Source organism: Crotalus tigris, unplaced genomic scaffold (assembly GCF_016545835.1).
Source record: "Crotalus tigris isolate CLP2741 ecotype Arizona unplaced genomic scaffold, ASM1654583v1 scf7180000018268.1906537, whole genome shotgun sequence".
Taxonomy (NCBI): domain Eukaryota; kingdom Metazoa; phylum Chordata; class Lepidosauria; order Squamata; family Viperidae; genus Crotalus; species Crotalus tigris.
In genome coordinates, this window is record NW_024096914.1 from 1,191,414 (window position 1) to 1,204,461 (window position 13,048).

The 13,048-nt window shown below is 35.6% G+C and overlaps 1 protein-coding gene across 1 annotated transcript in view; it reads right to left on the reverse strand.

The window, feature by feature from the left end:
- The window catches only part of TUSC3 (tumor suppressor candidate 3), a 148,498-nt gene that overhangs the window by 42,342 nt on the left and 93,108 nt on the right, over positions 1 to 13,048 (reverse strand). The gene's annotated exons all lie outside the window — the stretch shown is intronic.

The following is a 13,048-nucleotide window of genomic DNA, read 5'->3' on the forward strand; positions in this document are numbered from 1 at the left end:
GGGGATTGAGTGATGCCCACCTTGATATAATTTAGGAAGATAGTAAAAACTGTTTTGCTCCATGGAGCATTTAATATCTAATTGCTGCCACTGAGATTGGGTGCCAGTGGGTTTTATTTAATTTGTCATTTAATTGTTTTTATCAATTAGTTCGTGCTGTTTTATTGTTTATGGATAAACTCCAGGAGTCCTATTTGGAATATGGCAATATATAAAAGCTTTAAATAAATAAATGTATGCATGCTGGGTGAATCTTGTCTTACATTAGACTGCCCAAAGCCTTTGTTAAACATTCATTTTATATTGCACCTTAGATCTGAAAGTCCTGTCCTTCTCAGACAGATTTGGAAATATTTATTAAATGAGAAATTTAGTTTCATCTCTAAAATATTTAGGAAAAGAGGAAGAACTCTTGCTTTTTTTCATTTAGATATTTTCTTCTAGTTTGGCATTCATATAGAAAGAGTCAAACCCATCTGATGAGATTCCCATAGGGTGTTCCTGGAATATACACAAACACCACACACACCCCCACAGTATACATAGCATTAGTTTTTGGGATAAATATACACAAAATAACTGGAGAAAACAAAATAAAATCATCATCCTGTTTTGTTTTAAGAAGCATGTTCCTACCATGTATATGGTACTTTCTCAATTCTCAGGATTTTTTTTTTTTTTAATTTCATGACCTGGCTATTTCTATACCTCATCTGGAAATTATTAGTCAAATGCTATTTATATATTCAGTTCTTACTTGACATGTACAATTAAATGGAAAGATAAAACAGTACCTTGGACAGGAGTTGGAGATGCATAGCTATCTTTTGCCAAAAAGTTGTATTCAGCAACTTTACAACAAAGCTGAATCTGATAAATTCCACTCATAATGAGGATATTGAGGTAACCTACTAAATGATCAAAAGTCAGGTATTTTGAAGGCAGACTTAACTTACAGAAACCATTTAGTGCTTTTAATGAACTGTTAATTTGATAGGGTTTCTTTCTTTTATATATGTCATGTATATATTGTTATGTTCAGTATGTATTAATGATATACTGTATTTTTAAATTCTGTGACTTGGATTTGGACTGTAAATAAACACACAAATGGAATAAATAAACTTTCCAACAAGTGGGCAAATTGTTAGAATTGCACTTTTCAGCAACTAATAACCTTTATTTATTTCTAATACAGAAGCAGCATTTAATCTCTGCCTGATTCTCAGTAGCATCCCAGTTATTGCTATTAAAATATTCCCCCCAATTTGAGTGTGCAGAAGGCTTGTGACACAGATTATTTCTATCTGAACTTTCAAGTCTGATTATAAGCATTTCAAAATAGACATCCGAAGTAGTGTTAAGTATAATCTGAGTTGTACTACTGCTGTGCCTGTCTGCACACACATTTATTGGAGTTAATGGAATTACTAGTATGAATAAGGTTTATGAGAACAAAAGCTTCACAGGAAAACATTTTAAGTGTATCATTTACTTTAGGCATACAACTACATAAACACTGAACTTACTGAAATTTAAAAGAGGCTGATATTCTGCTACTACAACTGGATTTCAACTATTCAGATTTATGCTCTGGTCATTGTATGTCATTTTATTGCAACAATACTCTGTTTTTAGAATTTAAATCTCCATACATCTAAATATTGATATCAAGGGTTCACTATCATTTAGAATAGTTATAAATGTGTAACTATGTATAATATACCCAAAGTAACATTTTCTCAAAAAAAAAAAAAAAACCTGGATTGGTTGGTTTGATGTGTGTTGTGTGTGTGTGTGTGTGTGTGCGTGCATGCATGTGTATAGCTACATAGACAGATAGATAGATATCATAGTACACATATACACTATGTTTAGTAAGAAGGAAATGCTTAATTTCATATTACAATTTTTCTTCAATTTTCTTTCCCTTTTCCTCCTAAAAATATCATTAATGAATTTCCAAGCATCGCTCACAATGAGAATAAAATGCAGATATATTACACGTACTTGGAAGGCTATTGAAACTCACATCAGCCTATGAATAAACATCACAGTATTCAATATGACAATAATTAAGTAATTGTTTTTTAAAAGTTGTTCCATACCCTCACTCAATAAAGAACAGGTATAATTTCTATAATATCATCTAGGCATTTGGAAAATTAATCTAGACTGTGGATTAAATCCTTAGGCTCTGATACAATGAGAGCTCAACCACATGCTAATTTAACCTCTCATATTTTTCATTTTTTATAGGTTGAGCAAAGAATTATAAAACATCCTAAATACTGAAAACATGTTATCGCCATCAGAAGCTTCCCTTCTCACTATTCCTGTAAGTAAAATGATGGCATATATAGTGGAAAAAACTTCATTCACCACATTGTTTCGGCTGAGCATATTTTGTATATCTATTTTTTATATCTATCTATTTATCCTCACAGAGATAATATGCTTCTGAATGTGTATATCACTTTTCTGTAAGTAGTGTATATTTCAAAGTAATCTATTTTCCTGCACGAAACAAATAACCTCCGTGCCCCAAACTAAACAAAACTCAAAATACTAAGGTATCAGGAAATATTGGTCATTAAAAAAGCAAAATGAATCAACTTCTCAAAAATACCAACTCTTAGATCATTCTGTTGTCTATATATTTCTATTATCAGCTTGCTACCCCACACCAATTTCATTCTTTATATGAACAGGCCATGATATTAGTAATTTTATTTACTTAAGCATTTACCAAAAGTTGTTCTAAATTTTATTTACTCAGTATATATTGATATTGTATCTCCAATCACAACACATTCAATTGAACATCAGGGTAACTAAATAATTAAAATTACAAAAAAAAAAATCAAAAAGAATACATTATTACAAAACCCAGGAGCGCTAATAAAATAAGATAGTATCACTAATGTACAAAAGAGTTGACAGCATCACTACCCCTCTGAGAGACAGCAAAAAGGGATTAAGGCCCACGAGAAAGCCGTTCCCTCACAGAAATGAAATTCCATCTTATCCAAATTTATTTTTCTTTCTCTTTTTTTTTGCCCCAAATGAGATGTTATGCATGCTTACACTGAATTTAATGTTTATCATTATAATATACACTCCACTCCCTCATTTAACACATTTTGAAGAGATTATTTACTATCCTTCTTTTGTCTTAACATTTCTAAATAATTGGGTAGGGTTAACAAATGCTAGCCATTTCGCTGCTCACCTCTGTTTTTCAGACAATTCTCTTTCTTTCAAATAAGTCTCTTTAATGGCTTTATAGTTACATCCTCCATTACACTGCTTCATCTTTTATTCTTATTCTTCATTTCCTGTTTTTAGGCAGTTACCAATTGTCAGGGCAACTAAAGATACAAAAAAAAAATGCAGTTTTCTAAAAGGTATCTTTAATGCTAGTCTGAGGTAAAAACCTAATCTTTAAAACTGTAAGAGTAAATTTCTAGTCAGTTATAGTGAGTTCATTAAAGTGAAGTTCTTTGAAACATTTTGTTCTCATAGCTCTTCAGGACTATATTGCTTCTCCTTACTTAAACTGTATTGTTTTGCTGCTTCTTTCCTGTGAATACTCACATTTCTTATGAATCTTGAATCTTTATGTCTTATGCATTTACTCAAGTCCAAAGAAACAAATGTTATTGCATCACCTTTAGTAACATTTTTTGATACTGATTGTTTAAAATTTGTTGAAAAGTATTGCATATTTTTGCTGAAGCCCTTTCAATTCCTTGCAAGCGTAGGAATTCCTCTGGAAGCTTAATAAATAATAATAATAATAATAATAATAATAATAATAATAATAATAATAATATGATGATGATGATGATGATGATGCTTTGGAGAATAGCTTGACTCCCTCTTCTTTGTAGCAACCCTTGAGATTTATTAGAATAATAAGGTTACTGGTGTAAAATTTACTTTAATTTTTTACATTGAAAGTGTTCCAATCTTCTGCTAAAAATCAACCTTTTATTTTTGGACATATTTCTTATCAGATTATCAGTTTTACAGTTGAACAACTTGCAGTATGGGCTCTTATAACAAAGAACTACAAGGTAATTTTGCTCTAAATTCTAAATTTATTTCACAAGTTAGGTCTAATTCTAAATTTATTTCACAAGTCCAAAATATTTATCACTCAACTAATATTTGAACCACAGCAAGTTCATCCCAGCAAATGAAATAAGAAATTGGTTACACTATAAAACACACTGATAATGCTGTTATCTTTTCTAATTTCAGCAAATTTAACTTCAGAACTTTCTCTATTCATAGTTCATGAACCTTCATGAATAAACACATATTATTATTTCAATATTTCTATGAGTGATAAGAAAAGAAAGTTTGAAGGTTATTCTTTTAATTGTCTTGCTTAAAACTAGTAGAGTACTATGTGATGTAGCCTTATTTGATCGAAATGTTCTCATAGTGAAACTTTTTTATTAAACTAAAATGCAACTTCTGTTTATGTGAATGTGTTCCTATCTCTTTTGACAAACCCAAACCAATAAAAAAAACAATGAATAGAAAATACCACAACATGAAAATGTATCTTAGCCTGTTGTACAATGGGAATATTTGAGTATAACCAAACTTTGTTCTGTGGTATATTACGCATCTAAAGCTATGTTACGTTTTTTAAAAAGAAAACTTATATGAACTGTTAGATATTTTAAGGAAAAGAAACTGTGAATAATGCCATTCTAGATTAAAGCAGTCTCATTTCCTCTTCAAATGACCAAACAAATAAACAAAAAAATACTAAGTTCAGAGGTTCCTACCCAGGACAGTAAATCTTTATTCTTCCTGTTATTCTGTACCAGTATTTCTCAACCTCTGTGACTTTAAGATATATAGACTTCAAATCCCAGAATTCCCCAGCTAGCATAGGGAATCTCAAAAATGCTAAGATTGAGAAACACTGCTCTAAGGCTATAACATCTCATATTACTGTTACGCTGTTTAGGAATTGAGGTTCAAAATCCATGCAGGATACTGGGTGTCCTATAACTCCTTCCTGTTAATTGTACCATAATGGAAAATGGATTCCAAATCATAAATTACCAGAAATTTGCCACAACTATCAATGACTGAAAGTGCCTAGTCAAGAAATAGTTTGCCCCATTTCAGTCCTGAATCTCACAAAAGAAAATATTTATTTTCTTCATGTCATTCTCCTCATATGTAGAAATCTTATTTGCAAATTAATCTGCATAGCTTAATTTACACATCAAGGCTCCTCATAACAAGACCCAGCATTTTCATGCTGGGAAATAATAGAAATATATTCAAATAAATTCAGACAAGTCTCTCTTGAAAAAACATCCCAATTGCGATACCACTTTCCATCCTACTTCATAGAAACGACAGGAAACAATGGAAAAAAAAATAGGCAAATACATGAAAAGCATTTTTTTTATAATAAACCATTCAAGAAGGGATCTGTAATGTGGTATCCATGCATACAAATTCGATCAATAGGCATCTCCCTCTATGGCTGTTAGTTTTTTTAACTTTATTAATTTGTTTCAATTGTTTTATATATTTTTAAAAATAATTAAATCAGAAGTTGCAACAATAACTATCAATATCCACACACACTGTTAGAAAACAAAAATGGTGGGGGGCTAAAGCTCAGAGGGTTGTTTGGAAAGGTGCCCCTGGAAATAGATAGATGTAAGTTGTGGGTAGGAAGGAACATACCTTATGGGACTCAGGATAATATGCATTTAGATTTTGGGATTAAACACATCTACTGTGACTGTGATTTTACGATAATATCCAAGATGTAGCCTCAAAATTCCAAATGTGTCCACTAGGTCAAAAAGTTATTTGTCTATTAGCTGAGGCATTGAATAAGGCATTAATGAGTGGACCAAAAGAATATAAAAAGAGCTATACTGAAGTATACCAAATCAGTTCATGAGTTAGTTCAGTCAACATTCATAGTGGCCAAGCAGATGTCTGCAAGAAAGACTTAAGCTGGAGCAAGGCAGCGGATGAAGAGTTGCCTTATCACACATGATATCTGCATACCATTCTTTTATCTGTTATGGAAAGCAGTCTAATACTGAAAAGTTAATATTTAGATACTGAAAAAATAACAAGTGGTTCAATAAATTTGAGATCAAGTGGAATATTTTAGAACTGCTAATTCTGAGAGTCACATTTTATTACAGGTAACCCTCGACTTACAACAGTTCATTTAGTGACTGTCTAAAGTTAGAACAGCACTAAAAAAAGTGACTTGTGACCATTTTTCACATGTATGACCATTGCAACATCCCTATGATCACTTGATCAACATTTGGACACTTAGCAATTGACTCATATTTATAACAGTTCAATGTCCCAGGGTCATGTGATCACCTTTTGCCACCTTCTTACAAGCAAAGTTAACGGGAAAGCCATTATCAGCCATATTACTAATTTAACAATTGCAGTGATTCACTTAACAATTGTAGCAAAAAATATTGTAAAAAGGGGCAAAAATTCATTTAACAAATGTTTCGCTTAGTAACAGACATTTTGGACTCCACTGTGGTCATAAATCTAAGACTACCTGTATGCTGGATGATCCCTATTCAGCATCCTATAACTTATTGAAGAACAATATTATAAAGTACAACTATTAATGCTGAGAAAGGTAGAAGGAAAGAGAAGACAATGACAATATGAAGAAAAATAGATGGGCTCAGTTACAATAGCAAGGGGTAAATTCTTGGGAGGATCAAGTTAGGAATGGATTATCATGGAAAAAATATTTTTACATGATTACTAAGTTGACACTGATGGGATGACACACAATAATTTAAAATAGGTAAAATGTGTGCTTTATCTCTTGTTATGTCAATATGAAAAACATAAAAGTTTGTATATGGGTATGTACACAAATTTTTCCTTCACTGTTTTGATTCAGGCTGCACTAGATGTGGGATGCAAAAAGCTGTTAGTTAAAGGAATTTGGACATTAATCCTGTTTCATAAACCTCTACCAGTTAAAATAAAAAATAACTTGAAAAGCAGGTAAGAGTTACTATACTCATTGCTTGGAAAGATTTCAATTTTTAAAACGAACCCTCTGCCAACTCCTTTTAAAATATGATTACCGCAAATGCCGGCATATAAGGCGACTTCCGCGAGCGCTGAAATTGGCGCCAAAGACGGGGGTCGTCTTATACGCCGGAAATACTGGTAGTTTCTGGCGTATAAGACGACGTTCTAGGAATGCGGCCCAGCTATAAAGGCGGGGGTCGTCTTATACGCCGGGTCGCCTTGTACGCCGGCATTTACGGTACACTAATTCATTTAAAAAGATTGAAAAACCGCACGGAATGGGCAAGATTAACAATGCTTTCTAAGCTTTACTAAATTTAGTAAGATTGGTATTTATATAAATGTGCCCAGAATTGTAGCCTGATCAAAAGGTCAAAGAAGAAATTAAAAATTTCATTTACAGTTGTATTGAAAACATTTGATAGAAATGGCTTAACATTCAATTTTTTTATTATGGTAGGTGTGGTAAAATAACATCCCCTCCATATACATGTAAGCTGCATACACTGTCATGGGCTGTTGGTTTATAGGTTCATAAGATGAACTGCTTAAAGCATCACTGTCAGAAAACATTTACAGCAGACATATTCAACCCGTGGCCTGTGAGCCACATGTGGCCCTGGACAGTTAGTAATGTGGCCCCACAAGATTGCAATAAAAAAATTTAAAAGAAGGGAGTTTGTTATTTGTATACATTAACAATTCTTCTTCACTCAGTCCAGCCCAGGCAAGGCTAAAGATTGGACACCCATGATTTATAGCAAGCTGAATTGACCTTGAATGGTGACAGGGAGAAACATCAAGCAGGAACCTGTGGTCCAGTAAACCAAATTGTTTTTATTCATTGACCATATCTTAAATATAATATGGCTAGTATGCTGATCTAGTAAGAAGGGATAACTAATAAGGTCATATAGATGGGTTTATCTAAAATATTCCAATGTCACACTGTAATTTCCACTGTGTTCACCTTTTTCTGTGACTTGTCTTTACAATGTAGTATGCCAAAGCTCTGATTCTGCTTTTGATCAGGGAGTTGCTGGCAGCACACTAGGGCTGATTTATTGATTGTATGCAAATAAAATTATGTTGTATCTTCAAAGTGATTTGGTTGCTTTAGGTTTTGGCCATGACATGCAACATGACTGAATTCAGTTCTGCCTTGATATATAACTTTGGTATTCAGCATACAAAATAACATGGCAATTCTTATATAAAACTATGGCCATATTTAGAATAACACATTTAAAATTCTTGGAGGCAATAATCTGTAATTACAGTTTTAAAATTTTTAAACTCATATGGAAATTATTTAAAGTCTGTACTCTTCCCCAGTTATTCTATAACTACTTTTTAGCTACCTGATAGTACTGAGGCTTTGAAACATTGTACCATGATTAAATTCAAGGCCATAATTTAGGCTGAAGTATATTTAGACAACATAGACTTTTGTGAAAAATTAGCCCATACTTTTCTACAATAGTTTTAAAAGTTTATGTCCAGTGGTTTCTGCCTTCTAATGAAAAAACAAAGAAACAAAACAAAAATCAAACCTCCTCTTCTTTGATCCAGATGAGGCTTCTGAGAACACCACAGAAAAAAATTCAGCAGTGCCCTTTGCCTTCTAAAAATCTTCCTATCATGAATCCTGTGAAATTCTAAAGGATTTCTGCCCCAAGGCAGAAAGAAGAAATTCCTTCTTTCTCTAGTCTGCTGATGGAAACTGCCTCAGCATCAAACATACCTAATCAATGGTAGTATTTTCCTTATATTTACATTTACCTGATTTTGCAATAAGGAACATCACTACAGGCAAAATAATAACTAGCCTATCAAAATTCAATTGAGGTATCATGCCAAACTAAAACATAAAAAAAAATCATAACCAACGACAACAACTACCGTGTTTCCCTAAAAGTAAGACCCGGTCTTATATTATTTTTGCCTCCAAAAGAGCCATTAGGTCTTACTTTTGGGTGGTACCTTATAATTTCCGTGACACCTGCCTCACCTCCCGGTGGCATCAACAGCCCCATCCAGGAGGAGCCCGCATGGCTGCTGGCCCAATTCTGCTGCGGCTGCTCATGGCAGGTCACGTGGCACATCACGCTGCTGTCACAATGAGGCAAGGCAGGTGGGGAAGGGGATGGACCTGCCCCACACACCCTGCACCCACTTCCTTCAGGCCCCCCCAGCCAGGCCATTCCTTGCTCCCTTTCACTCCCCTCCTAAACTGGACTGCTATGCTACCATATGGAGGATGAGCTGGATAGACCTGGTCCCACTCGGAGCCAAGGGGGAATGATGGCGAAAGGCTCAGCTGCCGCTGTGCGCCACTAGAGGGGCTTTCTTCATGTTCCGCCCCAGATCACTTGTCTGGCGGTAGCCACCACCTGCTTCTCCTCTGCCAACTCTCCCGTGGCTTGCGTCGTAATGTCTGACTCCTTCCACCAGTCCTCTGTCATCGCCACTGGAGAGAACGGGGAGGGGAACAGCTCTCTGCAGAGATGCAGAGCAGAGAAGAGCACTTGCTTGCCATCCTACATCGCCCCGCATCTCCCTTCCCCATTCTCAAAATGGCAGTCCTGTTTCCTGCTGCTTCTCCTCCTGGCCCTGCTATAGAGCTTGGCATATCATCACCTAGCTCCACCCTCTTCCCGAAAGCAAAAGAATTTACTAACCTGCTTCCAGCTCTGGTGTGTTTCCCTCCTGCTGCAGGGAAACGGAGTTTTTTGAGACTAAAAAAAGTTTAGTCAGACCTTCCAACTTCTTTCCAAAAAAAAAAAAAAAATCTCACGAAGTTGGAAGGTCTGACTGAACTTTTTTTAGTCACATGAACTCTGTTTCCCTGCAGCAGGAGGGAAACGTGCCAGAGCTGGAAAGCAGGTTAGTGAAGAATTTTTTTGCTTTTGGGAAGAGGGAGGAGCTGGGTGATGGTGTGCCAAGCTCTATGGTAGCACTGGGAGCAGTAGGAAATGGGGCTGCCATTTTGAGAATGGAGAAGAGAGATGTGGGGTGATGCAGGGCGGCATCACTTCTGCTCTGCATCACTGCACAAAGCTGTTCTCCTCCCTGTTGTCTCCAGTGGCAGCAATGGAGGTCTGGTGGAGGGAGGCGGCGGCTGCCACAAGGCAGGTGATCTGTAGGGTGGAGTGTAAGAAAGCCCTTCCAGTGCCGCATAGCAGCAGTGGAGCCTTTTGCTGTCACTTCCCCCTGGCTCCAAAATGGCAGAGGTGAACCAGGTCTACCCCACCCATCTTCCATATGGTAGCATGGCAGTCCAGCTTTGGAGGGGAGTGAAAGTGAGCAAGGAATGGCCTGGCTGGGGGGGGGGGCTCTGAAGGAAGCAGATATGGAGTGTGTGGGGCAGCTCCATCCTCTCCCCCACCTGCCTTGCCTCGTTGTGGCAGCAGCGGCATAATGGGCCACGTGGCCTCCTGCCCCATTGTGGCAGCCAGGTGGGCGAGGTCCTAATTAGAGCTTATTTTTGGAGTAGGGCTTATATTAGGCCCACCCCCACGAATCAGGATAGGTCTTTTTTTTCGGGGTGGAGTTTATTTTCGGGAAAACACAGTATATGCTGTCAAAACCAATAACATTCTGTTAACTACAGAGGATTTTTTTGTATCATAGCAATATTAAGAATTCAGTTATATCAGGAATATTCATCACTGAGGACAGTTGTTTACATTTACAAAAGTTCTATTTTTGCTTAAACATGAAAAACAAGTTGGAGAATTCTTTATTATTTTTCGCAAAAAGCTTAGCAAGGTGAATAAAAATATTATATACATCAACTGATAAACAATTGCACAATATATATATTGTAAGTGAAAATGAAGGGGTAGGTGGGTCAAGGAAACATTTCATTGCCCTTCTATAAAATATATTTATTCTAAGGAAGAAAATTTGTTATAGAATCAGCCAACAAGCAGCTTACAGAGCTAGCTGAAGCTGCACCTGGGAGTGATCCTCAAATTGACAGAGATAATCAGAAGACACACTGGATACTGCCTGCCTTTTTCTGGGTGTCCTGGAGAATTCTGCTACTTGACAGTCCGGGAGATTGAAAGTTAAGACAGAAATCTTGTAGGATTAAAATTCTTCTGCAAATAACATAACCTTAAAGGAAGTACTCCCCCTGCTTTATTTAAGATGGCATGTAGCTATCTTTCAGTGTTTCCAATCCTACCCCTATCATCATCACCACCATCTCCAATTATGAAATTTATAGGTTGCCTAACTCCCAGTGTCTCTCAGTGGTTTACAAAATGCTAAGAATATTTAAATCAGTGTTTCTCAACCTTGACAATTTTAAGGCATGTGGACTTCAACTCCCAGAATTCCACAGCCAGCATTGCTGGCTGTGGAATTCTGGGAGTTGAAGTCCACATGCCTTAAAATTGTCAAGGTTGAGAAACACTGATTTAAAGCAATAAAACAAAGCAAAGCAAAAAAAAGAGCAAAGATGGTAAAAGCGCTAGACTTCAAAATGTTTCTTATAAACGTTTCTATCTATCAACCCTTCAAACCTCTAGAAGCTGATTTACTGATATCCCTGTCTAGATGTTTTGATTTGTTCTTACATTTTAAGAGAGAAGCAAATAGAGATTGCAGCACTATAAGACAGGACACTTGCATAACACAGGTCTCTTGCAGACACTCAAATATTTGCAAATAAGACCCGTGCTGTCTTTCACATGAGCTAGAACCCAAGAAGCCAGTGTAGCTCACTATGTGAATGTCTTTTTCTTCTGCAGACATGTGTGCTCAGCATGAGAACATCTAAAGGAGGCTGATGTCAAATAAGTGATATTTGCAGAGGGTGAGACTTAACAAAAGTGCTCACTTGAAAAGCAGTATGGTTTTTTTTAAAAAATACTTGAACAGGCTGTTGGAGTCTTTCACTTCCCCTGGCTAAGCCAAACATACTGTAGCTTTAAAGGTGTCCGGTAAGATGCAAAGAGTTGTCTTCAAAAGGATTCCTGCAAAGAGAGTAATGCTAAATCCTGACCAATGTCCCCTTATTTTATGAGCATAGAAAATAGTCTAGAAGTTGAGTGCTTTTCTAACACTTTTTAAAAAAGAAAAGCTGTTGCTAGTTCTCATCTATGTAAAACATAAAATAAAAAAATAAAATATGGAAGGAGAGAGTATATTTTTAAGGGAAGAACATGAAACAGAGGACAGGGATATTTTCATACATTTCAAAACATCTTTTCATCTTCAACTCTCATGGTATTAACTACTATGGCGCTGATAATTGTGTACTTATGTAATCAAAAAAATCACACATATATTTGATAAAAGGATAAAAATGGAGCAGGTCAATAACCTTTATATAATTCTTAAGGAGAAGCTACTATTTAACTGACTTATATTGTTGGGTGCTAAAGATCTCATCCTAAAAATCATATTTTGTTACTTTGCAGGTTGTTAAAGCCCAACAGATATGCGTGGGCAAGAGAGAAAATTAAGAAGGAAGAAGACTGTGCTACATGCATATTTTTCATTAGGGGATCTATTATAATACAAAATGATCAAGAGGCCTACATTCTTTGGAAATTAGAATATAATGTATGGTACTTTAGAATTCATATTGATGAACGTTCATACATAATTGCACGTTTTCTTCTTTTAAGAAAAATTCTTTGCCTCTCCCAACCAAGTTCCCAATAATTATGATTTAAAAAAAAAAACTAGATCAAGCTTTTATAGATCACACTTTTCCCCTAAAAGTTAGAGGACATTTTCCACTGAAAGCAAGTGCAAATATTTCTACTATTTTTTTTAGTAAAAGTCCCCTTTATCAATCTACCAAATATTATTACATTATTTTAACAAAGTGAAACTAACGAGTAAACTAATTTAACAATCCTCATTCATAAAATGCACACATTTATAATGTAACTGTCAATGCTGTAAACGTTAGATGTTCCCGCTCTGACAACTGATGAAAATTGCAGCC